The sequence below is a fragment of the Podarcis erhardii genome (genome assembly GCF_964252035.2).
Source record: "Podarcis erhardii genome assembly, chromosome: 17".
Lineage (NCBI taxonomy): Eukaryota > Metazoa > Chordata > Lepidosauria > Squamata > Lacertidae > Podarcis > Podarcis erhardii.
The window spans coordinates 29,732,534-29,748,538 of NC_138515.1; the positions used below are offsets into that span (position 1 = coordinate 29,732,534).

At 46.0% G+C, this 16,005-nt stretch overlaps 2 protein-coding genes across 2 annotated transcripts in view; one reads left to right on the top strand and one right to left on the bottom strand.

Moving 5' to 3' along the window:
- Positions 1-6,420, top strand: part of LOC309332179 (stimulated by retinoic acid gene 6 protein-like) — a 198,113-nt gene extending 191,693 nt beyond the window's left edge. The window contains exon 19 of the transcript XR_014152059.1: positions 6,337-6,420. The gene's annotated coding sequence lies outside the window, so the exon portion shown is untranslated. The remainder of the gene's footprint in view (positions 1-6,336) is intronic.
- Positions 1-16,005, bottom strand: part of SHB (SH2 domain containing adaptor protein B) — a 160,252-nt gene that overhangs the window by 61,151 nt on the left and 83,096 nt on the right. The gene's annotated exons all lie outside the window — the stretch shown is intronic.

Here is a 16,005-nt window from a genome sequence, read left to right on the forward strand (position 1 = left end):
ACTGGGGTGGGGAGAAGAGCAATCGAAAGACTGTCCTGAACAAAAGGCTTCAGAAAGACCATTCAAGCTCTCTTTGAAGATTACATTATAATGCCCTGGTTTTGTGACTATTAATATTATCCTTTGATCTCTTAATGCCAATGAAAAAAATGCCTTTTTGTTGTAAAATCATGCTTGTTGATATAAGTTCAGCGACAGTACAGCCCCCATCTAATTTTCAGTGTCATATAAAATGTTATTAACAGATAAGAGGGGCTAAAATGGAAAAAGTATAAACCCCAGCCAGCACCTCTTATTATATACAGTGGTACCTTGGCTTCAGGTTACATACACCTCAGGTTACAGACTCCGCTAACCCAGAAATAGTGCTTCAGGATGAGAACAGAAATCGTGCTCCGGCAGCACGGCGGCAGCAGGAGGCCCCATTAGCTAAAGTGGTACCTCAGGTTAAGAACAATTTCAGGTTAAGAACAGACCTCCAGAATGAATTAAGTACTTAATCCGAGGTACCACTGTATAGGCTGCAATCTGATATCCACTAAGTTGGGAATAAACACTACTGAACTCAGTGGGGTTTTATTCTGCGTAGATATGTAAATAATTGAACTGTTAATTTTAGTGCTTGTCCCTTGAGCCCTGCCTTTCACCTCTCCCCCCAATTCCCATCCTTTTCTCAAAGGACAGCAATCTCAAGCAGACCATCCATCTTACTTTACCCTTACAACAACATTGGGAGGAAATTGTGCAGCAAGACACATCCTGCAAATTGCATGACTGTGGATTTCAGCCAGAATTCTGTTGCCTGCAGGATAATCTACAAATAGGCCCTGGATCTACAAATAGGGACTGCATGCTCCTTGAAGCCACAGACTTGAAGCTGATCTGGCTCAGGTGGTAACAGTCACTGGCATGCCTTTTTACTGGGTTTGAGTGGCATGCCAACCGCACCCCTTCCTGGATAAACTGAGCCTGGCCATGGTCATTCACGATCTTGTGATTTCCAGATTGTACTTTTGCAATGCACTTTACACAGGCCTACTGTTAAGCAAGGACGTGGGTGGTGCTGTGGGTTAAACCACAGAGCCTATGACTTGCCAATCAGAAGGTCGGCAGTTCGAATCCCCGAGATGGAGTGAGCTCCCGTTGCTCGGTCCCTGCTCCTGCCAACCTAGCAGTTCGAAAGCATGCTAGTGCAAGTAGATAAATAGGTACCGCTCCGGCGGGAAGGTAAACGGTGTTTCCGTGTGCTGCTCTGGTTCACCAGAAGCGGCTTAGTCATGCTGGCCACATGACCTGGAAGCTGTATGCCGGCTCCCTCGGCCAATAAAGCGAGATGAGCGCCGCAACCCCAGAGTCAGTGACGACTGGACCTAATGGTCAGGGGTCCCTTTACCTTTACCTTACTGTTAAACTAAACTTCAAAAGGCACAAATTGTCACTGCTAGATTTTTTATAATGATTTTTTATAATGAATGTCTGTGCCCAGTACAGTGGTACCTCGGGTTAGAGATGCTTCAGGTTACAGACGCTTCAGATTACAGACTCCGCTAACCCAGAAATATTACCTCGGATTATGAACTTTGCTTCAGGATGAGAACATAAATCGTGCTCCGGTGGCGTGGCAGCAGCAGGAGGCCCCATTAGCTAAAGTGGTGCTTCAGGTTAAGAACAGTTTCAGGTTAAGAAAGGACCTCCAGAACGAATTAAGTTCTTAACCCGAAGTACCACTCTATATGTTTATGTATTCTTCCAGATTCCCATGGTCTGAAATTCACATTGTTTAAATGTTGAGTAAGATAGCTAGTCTTTGTTGGTAGAACCCAAATGTATGACATGCCAAGTCAGATTCTGCCATGTTTCATTTGTGATATGGCAGCAGCTTATGAGATGTGTGTACTAGGTTCTGGACATTTTCCTAAAATGAAATTCTTTGCAAGCTTACTAGGAAGAAAGTCCCAGTTAATTTAAGGGATTTATCCCCCATTTAGTATGCACAGAACTGCAGCTTGATAGCAATTGTAATTCTCAGAAACTAGTTGCAACAACGTCAGAGTAAATACTCTTGGGTCTGGGTTTTTTTTTATTATAAAAAAAAATATTTCATATGAAATCTGGAAGGAACTCCAGTAAAGAAGGTAAGCACACAGTCCCTAGTGCCTTTAAACTAAACCGAGCCGACCCATCCTAGAAATCAGTGAGGATTCTCAAAAGCTGGGCTTAATTTTCGCTGTTAAAAATACACTCAACATACGCATTTAATACAGAAACTGAAGAAGCTATCTTTTGTTAGGCACTGGGGGAAAGAGGGAGCCAGTTTTAGCTTATCATGATTAATTCCTGTCTTTCCAAGCCCTAAGTATGAAGAATGTGAAACAATATGTACTAAAATTCGGAAGGATATAGGAGATCTGGCACGGGGAACTTCTGGCACACTGTTTGGCCACACCAAAAAATAGAAAAACCCCAGGGGGGAAATCCCAGGGGGAAAATCCCAGGGGGGGGAAAGAAGAACAGGACACCCAAGTTGGTTCACCCTCAAGAATAGCCAGGACAACCCTACCTGCTTGTTAAAACTCTGAGAATCAAGTTATATGTGACAGATGTTGTTGTTGTTGTTTAGTCATTTAGTCGTGTCCGACTCTTCGTGACCCCCTGGACCAGAGCACGCCAGGCACTTCTGTCTTCCACTGCCTCCCGCAGTTTGGTCAAACTCATGCTGGTAACTTCGAGAACACTATGCAACCATCTCGTCCTCTGTCGTCCCCTTTTCCTTGTGCCCTCCATCTTTCCCAACATCAGGGTCTTTTCCAGGGAGTCTTCTCTTCTCATCAGGTGGCCAAAGTATTGGAGCCTCCGCTTCAGGATCTGTCCTTCCTGTGAGCACTCAGGGCTGATTTCCTTCAGAATGGATCGGCTGGATCTTCTTGCAGTCCATGGGACTCTCAAGAGTCTCCTCCAGCACCAGAATTCAAAAGCATCAATTCTTCGGCGATCAGCCTTCTTTATGGTCCAGCTCTCACTTCCATATATCACTACTGGGGAAACCATAGCTTTTACATGTGACAGACAGAGAGGTCTGAAGGTAGAGCATGGTGAGCCTTTTAAAGGTGGAAATTCCACTTTCTGGGGAGCAAGTAAAAATGGGAAGTGGGAAAGGCACCCACTTTACCTGCTAGCCCCTCTCTTTCCAATCCCTTCCATAGGATCAGCTTCTTCCTCATGGTCAGTAGACTCCCATTACCTATATACGTGTCAGAGTAACATGCAGCTTGGATCGCTCAGTCCTCATAGAAAACCATAGTGCTGGGATTCGATTCATTTCACTCTTTCCCTTTAGCCTATGGGAGCAACAAACCGTGGTCCTCACACTTAACATTGAATGCAACCTAGAAAATATGGTCCGTTTCCATTCAAAACCACGGCAGGTAAGTCAAGAACAAACCATGGCTCAACAGACTGGTTTGCCTGGGGTGAAACAAACCATGATCTCCAGTATGGATGTAATGCTAAGCCAGGTTAGCTGCCCCAGCTTACTAAAAAGAAGGAGTGAAGGAGGAGAGTCCACTGCATTCATGGCAAACCATCTGCCACACAGAGGGTAGTGGGGTGGGAACAAAGATTTGCAGCATACCTGAAGGAGCGTCTCCACCTCCATCGTTCTGCCCGGACACTGAGGTCCAGCTCCGAGGGCCTTCTGGTGGTTCCTTCACTGTGAGAAGCCAAGTTACAGGGAACCAGGCAGAGGGCCTTCTCGGTAGTGGCACCCGCCCTGTGGAATGCCCTCCCACCAGATGTCAAAGAGAAAAACAACTTCCAGACTTTTAGAAGACATCTGAAGGCAGCCCTGTTTAGGGAAGCTTTTAATGTTTAATAGACTATTGTATTTTAATATTCTGTTGGAAGCTGCCCAGAGTGGCTGGGGAAACCCAGCCAGATGGGCGGGGTATAAATAATAAATTATTATTATTATTATTATTATTATTATTATTATTATTATTATTATCTGGAAATACATCCAGTGGCATCTGATGCTGAAAATGAAATGCGTTCTCTCTCAAGGCAACCAAAAAGATACAGCAAGGAAAGGTTAATTCAGAAGACGGGAGGTAACTGGGCTCTTCCACTCCACTTGACCAAGCTAGGCTGTAGAGTTAGATGCCACAGTACAAACTATTGAGATAAGTGTTGGCATTTCAAAATGCTGGATTCAATTCAGCTCTGCTCCACAGGCCTTTAAGTCCCCTTGAGGATTAAGGGACAGAGATGAAAGGTTATGCAGTTGCTCCAGGACCCAGAAGCGACTAAAGAGCTGTTAGAATGTGGCTTAGAGGGTTGGTGCCTCCTCGCTGTGCCAACTCCCCAAAAAGTCCTCTGGGTAGAATACCTGTGCTTTGGAGGAAATGGGAAGGGGCCCTCTGGGAGCAGTAACTCTGGCTGTTTGCCCAGACTTCTGAGTCACCGGGGACTGGGCTCTCTTGAGAAATAGATCACCTTTGATCACCCTTTGCTCGCTTAAATTTGTCGTAACCAAGCTTGGTAACTGGCAGAGGGCCCAGACGACAGCTGGGAACTGACATGGAGTATACTCAGCCTCTCTCATGGCCCCATCTCTGCCAACCAGTGTTGGGAGGGCTGTTCCACAAAACACAGAGACACCCATGCATATATATATATATATATATTGCATCTGCAAATGTTTCCTGCACCATAAAAGTGATCTACTTCACAAGGGCTGGGGGAGCTTTGAACTGCAGAAATTCTACAGATACAACCATGAAGAGTCTGTATCAGCACTCTCAAATTTCTTCCTATAAACTAAAAATGTAAGACTGTCATCATGCAGCCTCCATTGAAGGAACTGTAGTGCTCTTCACAATCCTGGATTTGTATGAAGTCAGGGCAGAGTTGCCCAGCAATGCGAGTATACTATAGTTATGGTCCTAATGAAAGGGACCATAAAGCAACTTTGATGTGTCAGTTATTATCACAATGCCTCATATTTGCACGTGTTGATCCTGTGCCTGCTACTTTTGCGCCTTCCATTTCTTCCAGCAATCAGTTCATAGCTGTCAACTTACAGATTTGAAAATAAGGGACCAGCGGCCTCGATAATAGGGGATCAGCAGCCAAAATAAGGGATTTTAGTCAACCAGCAGCCAAACGAAGCCTCAAGCGGTGGTTCCCACAGCGCAAAGGGGATGCAGCAAGGAAAACCACTGTCACCTCTCCGCTGGGAAGCGCTGAGCAAAGGCGAGTCGCCAGGCAACAAGGCTGATTTGATCAGCACAAGGCATGCAAGCTCCACCCCCCAGTCGTTCTTAGACTCCTTATTGGATGAGCAATGCAGCCAAGCAACACAGTTGGAGCCTCCCTCCTCCCTGGCCGGCAGGGAGGGAGGGAGGGAGAGGAGCTGCTTCCTTTGAAACCCGGGAAATTTAAGGGACATAATCAATAAGGGACAGCAGCGGGACACGGCGCTGGGATACGGACTTTCCCGCCAAATAAGGGACGGTTGACAGCTATGAATCAGTTGCCATTCCTTGATTTGTGGCTGTGGCCTTCCCACTGACAATACATAGGCTGAAAGATCTCTAAGACAGGAACCTGTCATTTCTTTGCAAGTGCCCTATAATGAATATATCCTGGTATCAAATATTCCTCTCTGCCATGGCATGACCAAGAAACAGAACCCAGTTTGTTTTGCATGGGATGCACATTTTGAGGTGTTTTCAAATATGCATGCAAACAGCTTATTTATTCGTCTTGGGTTGGGGCACTGTTGAGGGGTTTTTGTTGGAGGGGGTACTGTTGCTCTTGATACTAATTTTTTTGTATCTTTATTTTGGATTTATGTGGAAATTGTTCAGTTTGGTTGTATACTTTTTGAAGTTTTGTTTATTATTTATAACTGCTTTTATGTTTGTAGCTATGTGGGGTTTTTTATACATTGTAAGCCACCTTGAGCATAGGTTTAACTTTGGAAAGGTGGCATACAAATAAAATGATTGATCGGTTGACTTCAAATAGGAGGCAGCTTGATTTTTGCAATGGCCAGGATTTGCCATGGTCCAGGAATGGATTTAAGCCCCATCCCCAGCTTCCATTTTGTGGTTCATCTCAGGTGCCCAAATGCCATGGGCCAGTTGTGGACCTTGGCACCTCAAATTTCAGCAGTGCCCTGTGCAACGCCAAAATCTGCTACCCCCCCGGCTGTTGGTCCATCTAGATCAGGGGTAGGCAAACTAAGGCCCGGGGGCCAGATGCGGCCCAATCACCTTCTCAGTCTGGCCTGCAGATGGTCCAGGAATCAATCAGCATGTTTTTACATGAGTAAAGGTAAAGGTAAAGGGACCCCTAACCATTAGGTCCAGTCGTGACCAACTCTGGGGTTGCGGCGCTCATCTCGCTTTATTGGCCGAGGGGGCTGGCGTTGGTCCGCAGACAGCTTCCAGGTCATGTGGCCAGCAGGACTAAGCCGCTTCTGGTGAACCAGAGCAGTGCACAGAAACGCCGTTTACCTTCCCACCGGAGCGGTACCTATTTATCTACTTGCACTTTGACGTGCTTCTGAACTGCTAGGTTGGCAGGAGCTGGGACCAAACAACAGGAGCTCACCCCGTCGTGGGGATTTGAACTGCCGACCTTCTGATCAGCAAGCCCTAGGCTCTGTGGTTTAACCCACAGCGCCACCCGTGTCCCATGAGTAGAAAGTGTCCTTTTATTTAAAATGAACCTCTGCGTTATTTGTGGGGCCTGCCTGGTGTTTTTACACGAGTAGACTGTGTCCTTTTATTCAAAATGCATCTCTGGGTTATTTGTGGGGCATAGGAATTCATTCATTATTCCTCCCCCTCCAAATATAGTCCAGCCCACCACATGGTCTGAGGGACGGTGGACCCTGCTGAAAAAGTTTGTTGACCCCTGGTCTAGATGAGCACTGCCTACACTGACTTTGCAGGGTTGCAGGTATCTCTCAGCCCCGCCTGGAAGTGTCTGAAGAGTCACTCCAATCTGTTTTTACGAAGCTCTCTTCCTCTGCGTACATTCTGCCCCGTGATAACAGTAGTCATTTTGCGGGTAAATGGTAAGCGCCCCCTCTCCGCCTCTCCCAAAGACTGGCTCTTTACAGCTGTGTGTGTAAAAGAAAAAAACCCTGCAGCCTCTTTGACAGCAATGCAGGCACGCAAGCAAGCAAGCACCCAGCGCAGAATCGAGTGCGTGGGAAGGTTTGCATGCCTCACTGATATAGGGCAATTAAATACAGACATACATTAACCAGCAGGCTAATCAACTGTGCCATGACAAATCTGGCCTGATTCAACCCTGTGTCAAACTCCAAGGAGTGCTGACCCAAATAGATCGGCAATAAAGAAGACAAATGGATTCGCACATTTTGTCCGCAGATTCAAACCTGGAGCCTTACTGCTTGCTACCTGCTCTCTTATTGTGACAATTCGGTCAACCTTCTCTATTTTTTTGTTTGGTTTTAGAAAATCCATGTTAACGGAGCTTTTGTTTAACCTGATCTGACAGTGCTGATAACATGCTGGAAATTAAAGCTTCTGTGCAGCAGAAGTTTCTGAACAGCTCGCCAATGAAATCAATTTCTAGCTGGAGCACAACTGACTGCTATTTATGCTTGCCAGTTTTTAAAGGGCTACAATATAGCGGGGGGGGGGGATGCAACAGCAGCTCTAAGCATTGTACTATAACATGCATTTGTGAACACTGGCTACTTTATGATGCTCTGTGGCTGCGCAGAGGGGTTCACGCGACTGTATATTGCTGAGACCCTTTGAGGGATAAGGTCTCTCTTGTGCGTCATTCCTCATAAACGCATTAGCTTCCAACCCCAGAGATCTGGATATTCATAGGTTCCCACACCTACAGAACTCCCAAATTCACCTATAGCTAATTCCTGATGGTAGAAACTGGAGTGGCCAGTTTCACAGACAGTGGGCAAATCTGGCCTGCTGCAATGTCGGATCGAAGTGCTGGGGTTCCCCCCCCACACACATGTGGATGAATGGAAGTCCGTCACAGATATGGGAGAATGGGGGGGGGGCGCTCTAGCGCGATGGCTAAACCAGGTGACACCCCCCCCCATTTGGGATACCTTAGTGTCTGGCAGAAGAGCAACTTCTGCCCATTCTCAACATGTGCTAGACTGCAGCTTATGTACCGTATTTTTTGCTCTATAAGACTCACTTTTTCCCTCCTAAAAGTAAGAGGAAATGTCTGTGCATCTTATGGAGCGAATGCAGGCTGCGCAGCTATCCCAGAAGCCAGAACAGCAAGAGGGATTTCTGTTTTCACTGCACAGCGATCCCTCTTGCTGTTCTAGCTTCTGAGATTCAGAATATTTTTTTTCTTGTTTTCCTCCTCCAAAAACTACGTGCGTCTTGTAGTCTGGTGCATCTTATAGAGCGAAAAATACGGTGCTTTGTCACTGCAGGTCGACCACTTGTGACACCTTGCCCACCCATGAGGCAAGGTGAGGCAAGGACCCATGGGGGCAGCAGGTGCAGATGTATATCCTTCTCCCCCACCACAAAATTATTTGGATCACAACACGATAAAGATATCCCTGTGTCTTTCATGTTACCCGTTCAATTTACCTTTTCAAAAAGTCTTCCTAACAAACTCCCCCCCCCAGCAACAAGAGACAGAGACCCAACTAACCAATTGATGCTCTGACGCTTGCAGATGTTTGTGGAAGAGTTGCATTTTGTACCCGGAGTATTAATTAAACCAATAAGCAGCTAAGGAGGACAGGCAGCAGCAATGCTTTTCAGACTGTGTGCTGGTGTGCACTAGTTTGCCGTGAGGCATTCATTAATTTCAAACTCCTGAGAGGCCCAAACACCTACCAACAGAGGCGGCACCCGCTTGGTGTCAACGTGTTTTAGTGCTCTGGCCTTGCCTTCTCCCACTCACTTTTTGCTCTACCACATTTCTGCCATGCGGATGACTGGATCATCCCATCACTCCTGATGTAGAGACTCAGCAGAATGAACTGCCCTCTGAAGAGGCTGTCCGTTGCTTCTCTGCATGAAGCACTTATCTGTGATTGCCGCTTTTCTTTTTAATTTTTTTAAAATTAAATTTTCTAATTTACATTTCAGAATATTCATTTAAACAACCTTAAATCCATGACTTCCCTTCTTCTCTTGCCATGGTTCATTTTGCACACCATACATCCCTGCATATTTTACATGAACTAAGCCATTCAGTAATCCGTTGAAACATCCATCAAAACTTATTTACACTGTTGAATTTATCTTCATGCTACCAGCGTTTTTAAATAAACACAATTTTCACCTATATATTCAGTAAACATTTTCCAGTCTTCTTTAAACATACATTCTTCTTGTTCTCTTATTCTATATGTTAAATCTGCAAGCTGTGTGTATTCCATCAGTTTAAGTTGCCATTCTTCTTTGGTTGGGACCTCGCTCGTTTTCCATTATTGGGCTAACAAAACATGGGCCACAGTAGTAGCATACATAAATAAATAGTCTTTTTTGACCCCTGGGAATTTTCCTCTGAATTACCTCCAACAAAAGGACTCTGGGTTTTTTTAAAAAGGTACTTTTAAACATTTTTGTGATTGCTGCAGACACAGAACAGTGGCTCGCAGAGACACAAAGGGAATGGGGGCATCATTGTGGGTATGCAATTCTTACTCTGTTGTATTCTAAATGTAAGCTGTGTGTGTGTGTGTGTGTGTGTGTGTGTGTGTGTGTGTAAAAGACTAAAATGTAACTATTATTATTATTATTATTATTATTATTATTATTATATTCAGAAAAATGTGCCTAAGCTTGGGAAACTCTGTTCACAGATGAACCAAGCCAGACGGTAATTATTATCATTTTTTTAAAAAAGGAAGAGTGTTATTTCATTAAGAGGGGCTGCAGGTTATTCCGGACTCCAATGTTGCATCTCAAGGATGTAAGAGAAGCTTTCCTTGAGGAGAAAGCTACAGTCCTCGAAGAGAACTGCCGTTGAAGAATTAGTCATAGCATTACAGATGCCAGCAACAGCTGGCAAGGAAAGTTGACAGAAGTCTGACGGCAGCCCACTGGCAACAGATTCCTGTTGTGTTCTTCTTACTTCCCTGCCATGACTTTCCCCAGTTTCCTGAGATTTCCCTTCTGCACCAGAGGTTTGTTCTGCAAATGGTTATGCTTAAAGTCCCTGGCCTAAAGCAAGGTACACACACAAAGACGGATTCAAGCATTTTGACACACAGATCGGCGTCAACTCAGGTTATGTTTTCTGACAAACGAACAGGAACACAGGGAGCTACCTTACACCTAAATCAGATCACTGGTCTCAGCCTAGAGCTCAGAATTATCTACAGCAGCACTTCCAAACATAGCTGTCAAGCGTCCCTTATTTGGCGGGACAGTCCCTTATCCCAGCGCCGTGTCCCACTGCTGTCCCTTATTGATGATGTCCCTTAAATCTCCCGAGTTTCAAAGGAAGCAGCTCCTCTCCCTCCCTCCCTGCCGGCCAGGGAGGAGGGAGGCTCCAACTGTGTTGCTTGGCTGCATTGCTCACCCAACAAGGAGTCTAAGAACGACTGGGGGGTGGAGCTTGCATGCCTTGTGCTGATCAAATCGGCTGCATTGCCTGGGGACTCGCCTTTGCTCAGCGCTTCCCAGCAGAGAGGTGACGGTGGTTTTCCTTGAGGCTTGAGGCTTCGTTTGGCTGCTGGCTGGGCTTTCTGCCTTTGGCTTGGATGGGCTCAGAAGTTGAACATACCTGTGCTTGGAAAATCCCTTATTTTGGCTTCTGATCCTTTATTTTCGAGGCTGCTGGTCCCTTATTTTCAAATCTGTAAGTTGACAGCTATGCTTCCAAACTTCCCTCCACCCATGGACCACATGAAAACTGCTGAGGGTCTTGGTGGACTACTTCTTCTGTCTGTTGTGGCAATTGCAATGCACTGTGCTAGATTTTTAATTGCATTTTTTACAAACACGCTGCCGACTACCTGGTTGAAGCTCCTGGGCTGCTGGTGATCTGTGGACCACAGGTTGTACCACTGAGCAATGGCCTTTCCCCCTCAAAATGCTTTTCAGTGTCTATTTGCTCTATCCTGGCATATTATGCAATTTGCTGTAGCCCTATGTACGCACATACACCACAGCCTAGGGACTCATTTTCACTTCCAGGGATCACATCAACCATATCACTGGTTTTATTAGCAATTTCTGAGCCTTTCCTGCCCAGAAAGCATATTTAATTATCTGCAGGGTAGATTTCCCTTGCTAATATCCACATTTCATGTAAAGGGTTGCCAGAACAGGCATGAGCTCTCTAACCTCCTATTTAGGGTAGCAGATCATCTGGAGCAACAAGCAAAGATTGCATGAAGGTTCAGTCCATCAAACAGGAAGATTCCTCTTTACATACCGCTCCCCACTCCTTTAAAATTAACTCCTGGCTACCAAAGGCAAGTACAGAAGCAATTCTGACTCCCTCTTACATGAGATTAAGAGACTGGGAGCTGTAGGATCATGTAGTCCCCCCCCCCAACTTAGTTCCTCCCTCTCTCCTACTTTAATCACAGTTAAGAAATACTGGCCAGTCCCTATTTTCCAGGGACAGTCCTGGATTTACAGAAGCTGCCCCAGTTTCTGATTTGATCCTAGTCCCACTTTTCCTTAGGACATCCCTATTTGCATTGGAGAAATGTTGGAGGGTATTGAGTTATGTGATCCCCGAGCCAAAGAGATAAATACAACCTTTAGAATACAGCCCTGTATAGGGGAGGTGTGTTTTTAAAAAAAGAAGTTTAATGTTTTATTATGTTTTTCTAGATCTTGGACGCTGTCCAGAGTGGCTGGGGCAACCCAGTCAGATGGGTGGAGTATAAATATTTATTATTGTTATTGTTATTATTGAATAGGATGCCCCTGTTTTCATCGGAGAAATGTTGGAGGGTACATAAAAACCATGGTTCAGACTAACAAGAATTTGAAATGCAGTTTCAAACTGGTTTTCCAGATAGGAATCCTAGCTAAGTCTTACCCCAGTTAAAACACCAGTGTGGAAGGACCCTAAAAGCAGAGTTAAAGGAGCAAGGGGGAAGTCTCCTCTCAAGAAGAGCAGAAAGCATGTGAGCCACGGATGGCTCTGAATCTTTGAGCCTCCATGGAGGAGCCAGTGTTATGTCTACATTGTCATTGATGCAGGAGTGTCCAACCACGCAAATCAATTCACCAAGAGCAAGCTTGGTGGATCACACCAGCTAGCACACAGCATACCACAAGAGTATAACAAAGCTCGATTTGTGATAATGTTCTTAGCGGATGCACTCTCAAAGGGCCTTTTCAGGAGGCAGAAAATATTCCTGCTGGATTACTTAGATAAGAGTCACTTCCCTGTACAAAAGGCTGGGGTATTTTGTTCATTTCCTTAGTTGGAGAACTTGGCTCACCTTCTCCTGAGGAACATAAAGGAAAGCTGGTTTGCGGTGGAAATTATGTGACAGTATTTCCTACAGTCTTCGGGGAGGAAACCATCTCTAAGGATTAAAAAAAAGGCCCTGTGTAACCACTTGGTACTGGCCCAAGCACACAATGAGTGAACAGCGTAGAGAGGTTCAAAGTACAATACAGATCACATGTCTCAAGAGCTGGGTTAATATTAAAGAGAGTGCATGGACCAAAAAACTATTTCTGAGCACATAATGTATACATTACATGGAAGCTACTCATTACTTCATTCTGGAAGCTTGGCATGGTTAGACGAGTCCAGCATTCAACAATGATGTCTTTAAGCTTCTAGTCCTTTGATTTATCACTCACTATTCCATCTCGGGATGCGGGTGGCTCTGTGGGTTAAACCACAGAGCCTAGGACTTGCCGATCAGAAGGTCGGCAGTTCGAATCCCCGCGACGGGGTGAGCTCCCCTTGCTCAGTCCCTGCTCCTGCCAACCTAACAGTTTGAAAGTGCAAGTAGATAAATAGGTACCACTCTGGCGGGAAGGTAAACGGCGTTTCCGTGCGCTGCTCTGGTTCGCCAGAAGCGGCTTTGTTATGCTGGCCACATGACCCGGAAGCTGTACACCGGCTCCCTCGGCCAATAAAGCGAGATGAGCGCCGCAACCCCAGAGTCGGTCACACCTGGACCTAATGGTCAGGGGTCCCTTTACTTTTTTATTCCATCTCAGGCCCCAATGTCCCTCAGTCTCCTCGTGCCTCTTTCCTTCCCTGCTCACCCCATTTTGTAACAAAGGAATCCAAAGATAGTTGTGCCAATAAAATAACACAAAACATTGTGGACAGGTAGTTTTTGCTAACTTATCTCTGAGGCTGACATATGCCAGTCTTTTTAGTTATGTTCAGACGCTGTGTGTCACTGCACACTTAGCTATGTGTGGGGTTCAGGCAGGTGGCAAAAGTGCAAGACAGCTATTGCCCTCGAGCTCAGCTTGTGGGCTCCTCAGAAGACACAAAACAGGAGGCTGCACTGGTCTGATCTGGCCAGACTGCTCTCATTTTCTTAATTTTAAAAAAGCAACAGCGACGCAAATGCCATAGCCTGTCCATTCATCACAGTTCTGCTTATTATAAGGGGAGAAATGACAGCCGCCATGAAATTGCAGCTGATCAACCTTGCATCTTCCTTCAGATATTAAAAACATTAAAATCCTTCTCCGTTTTCTTTTCTACATGCCTTGTGCATCACCCTTTCCTAGGCTCTTGCTTTTCTTGGTCCAACTGCTCCCACCTTTTCCTGCTTCTTCTACTAATATTCAATCCCCCCTACCTCCAGAGCAGAGCTTCTTGTCACCCCATCTAGCCTTATCTTGGGTTCCTATTTCTTAGCCTCCTCCCTTTCTTGCTCCCTTTCTTCTGCCATCCTGCCTCTGGTTTCCCAGTCCCAAAGCTCAGTCTGCCTGCGACACAAGTGTAGATAGGAAGTGTAGATGGGGCGCAGGTGGCGCTGTGGTCTAAACCACTGAGCCTTTTGGGCTTGCTGATCAAAAGTTTGAATCCCTGTGATGGAGTGAGCTCCCATTGCTCTGTCCCAGCTCCTGCCAACCTAGCAGTTCAAAAGCACACCGGTGCAGTACAGTGGTACCTCGAGTTACAAACGCTTCAGGTTACAAACTCTGCTAACCTGGAAGAGTTACCTCGAGTTGAGAACTTTGCCCCAGGATGAAAACGGAAATTGTGTGCCGGTGGCGCAGCGGCAGCAAGAGGCCCCATTAACGAAAGGACGCCTCTAGCTAAGAACAGTTTCAGGTGAAGAACGGACCTCCGGAACAAATTAAGTTCGTAACTAGAGCATAGCTGTCAACGTTTCCCCTTTTTAAAGGGAAATTCCCTTATTCCGAATAGGATTCCTTGCAAGAAAAGGGAAAAGTTGACAGCTATGAACTAGAGGTATCACTGTAACTGTAACTGGACTTAACTGTCCAGAGGTCCATTATCTTTACCTTTACCATTTTTACATGGGAAGAAGAAGAAGAAGAAGAAGAAGAAGAAGAAGAAGAAGAAGAAGAGGAGGAGGAGGAGTTTGGATTTGATATCCCGCCTTTCACTCCCTTTAAGGAGTCTCAAAGCGGCTAACATTCTCCTTTCCCTTCCTCCCCCACAACAAACACTCTGTGAGGTGAGTGGGGCTGAGAGACTTCAAAGAAGTGTGACTGGCCCAAGGTCACCCAGCAGCTGCATGTGGAGGAGCGGAGACTCGAACCCAGTTCTCCAGATTACGAGACTACCGCTCCTAACCACTACACCACACTGGCTCTCCAAATGGATCAGGCCAGTGGCATCCTGTTTTCACATGGGGCCAACCAGATGCTTCTTGGAAGACAAGAGTCTTCATCACAACTTCATACCACCTTGGCAGTTTGAATATTGCCAGTGAGACTAGTTGTGGTAGAGGGGGCAAATTCCTGCCTGGTCTGTACATCTGCACTTCTGCAGGTAGGGTGATCCTGGGATGGAAGGATCCTCACCCCACAGAAAGATGCCTACGGAGAGAAAACTAGCCAGCAAAGAAGAAGAAGAGTCTGAGCCTAGCCTTCTTCCTGGCAAGAACCTGCTTTAGCATGGAGGATTATTTCGTCAAGTGAGTTCTCACCCATGGTACAATCTAGACACAAAGTGAGACCTCCTCTATACAGTGGTGCCTCGCAAGACGAAATTAATCCGTTCCGCGAGTCTCTTCGTCTTGCGAAGCACGGCTATTAGCGGCTTAGTGGCTATTAGCGGCTTAGCGGCTATTAACAGCTTAGCGGCTTTAAGAAAAAGGAAGAACTCGCAAGACGTTTCGTCTTGCGAAGAAAGCCCATAGGGAAATTCGTCTTGCGGAACGACTCAAAAAACGGAAAACTCTCGCGCGTTTTTCGTCTTGCGCGTTTTTCGTCTTGCGAGGTACCACTGTACAAACTTGGTCTTTAGCTGTCACTTGCTTTCTGCTGCTTGCAGGCAAGGCTGGTTATCAGTGTTCATCTCTTCGCTTCCACACACCCTGCCCACCAGCCCTGCATTCGGATACACTCATTCCAGAAAGCAACCTTTGCTAACCTGGTCCCCTTCCAGATGTTGTGGGCTACTACAGTGGTACCTCGGGTTAAGTACTTAATTCGTTCTGGAGGTCTGTTCTTAACCTGAAACTGTTCTTAACCTGAAGCACCACTTCAGCTAATGGGCCCTCCTGCTGCTGCCGCGCCCCCGGAGCACGATTTCTGTTCTCATCCTGAAGCAAAGTTCTTAACCTGAAGCACTATTTCTGGGTTAACAGAGTCTGTAACCTGAAGCAAATGTAACCTGAAGCGTATGTAACCCGAGGTACCACTGTACTTCCAACTGATGAGAGAGTTCTGGTCCTAAACATATGGGAGGGCACCAGCTTGGGGGAAAGCTGCCATACAGTGCCTGCGCCCCCCCCCCCCCAGGCACAACATTTTACATCAATGTACGGACAGATTAGAAACATCTGGAATTATTTATGCAAAAGCTAAGACGACGACGATG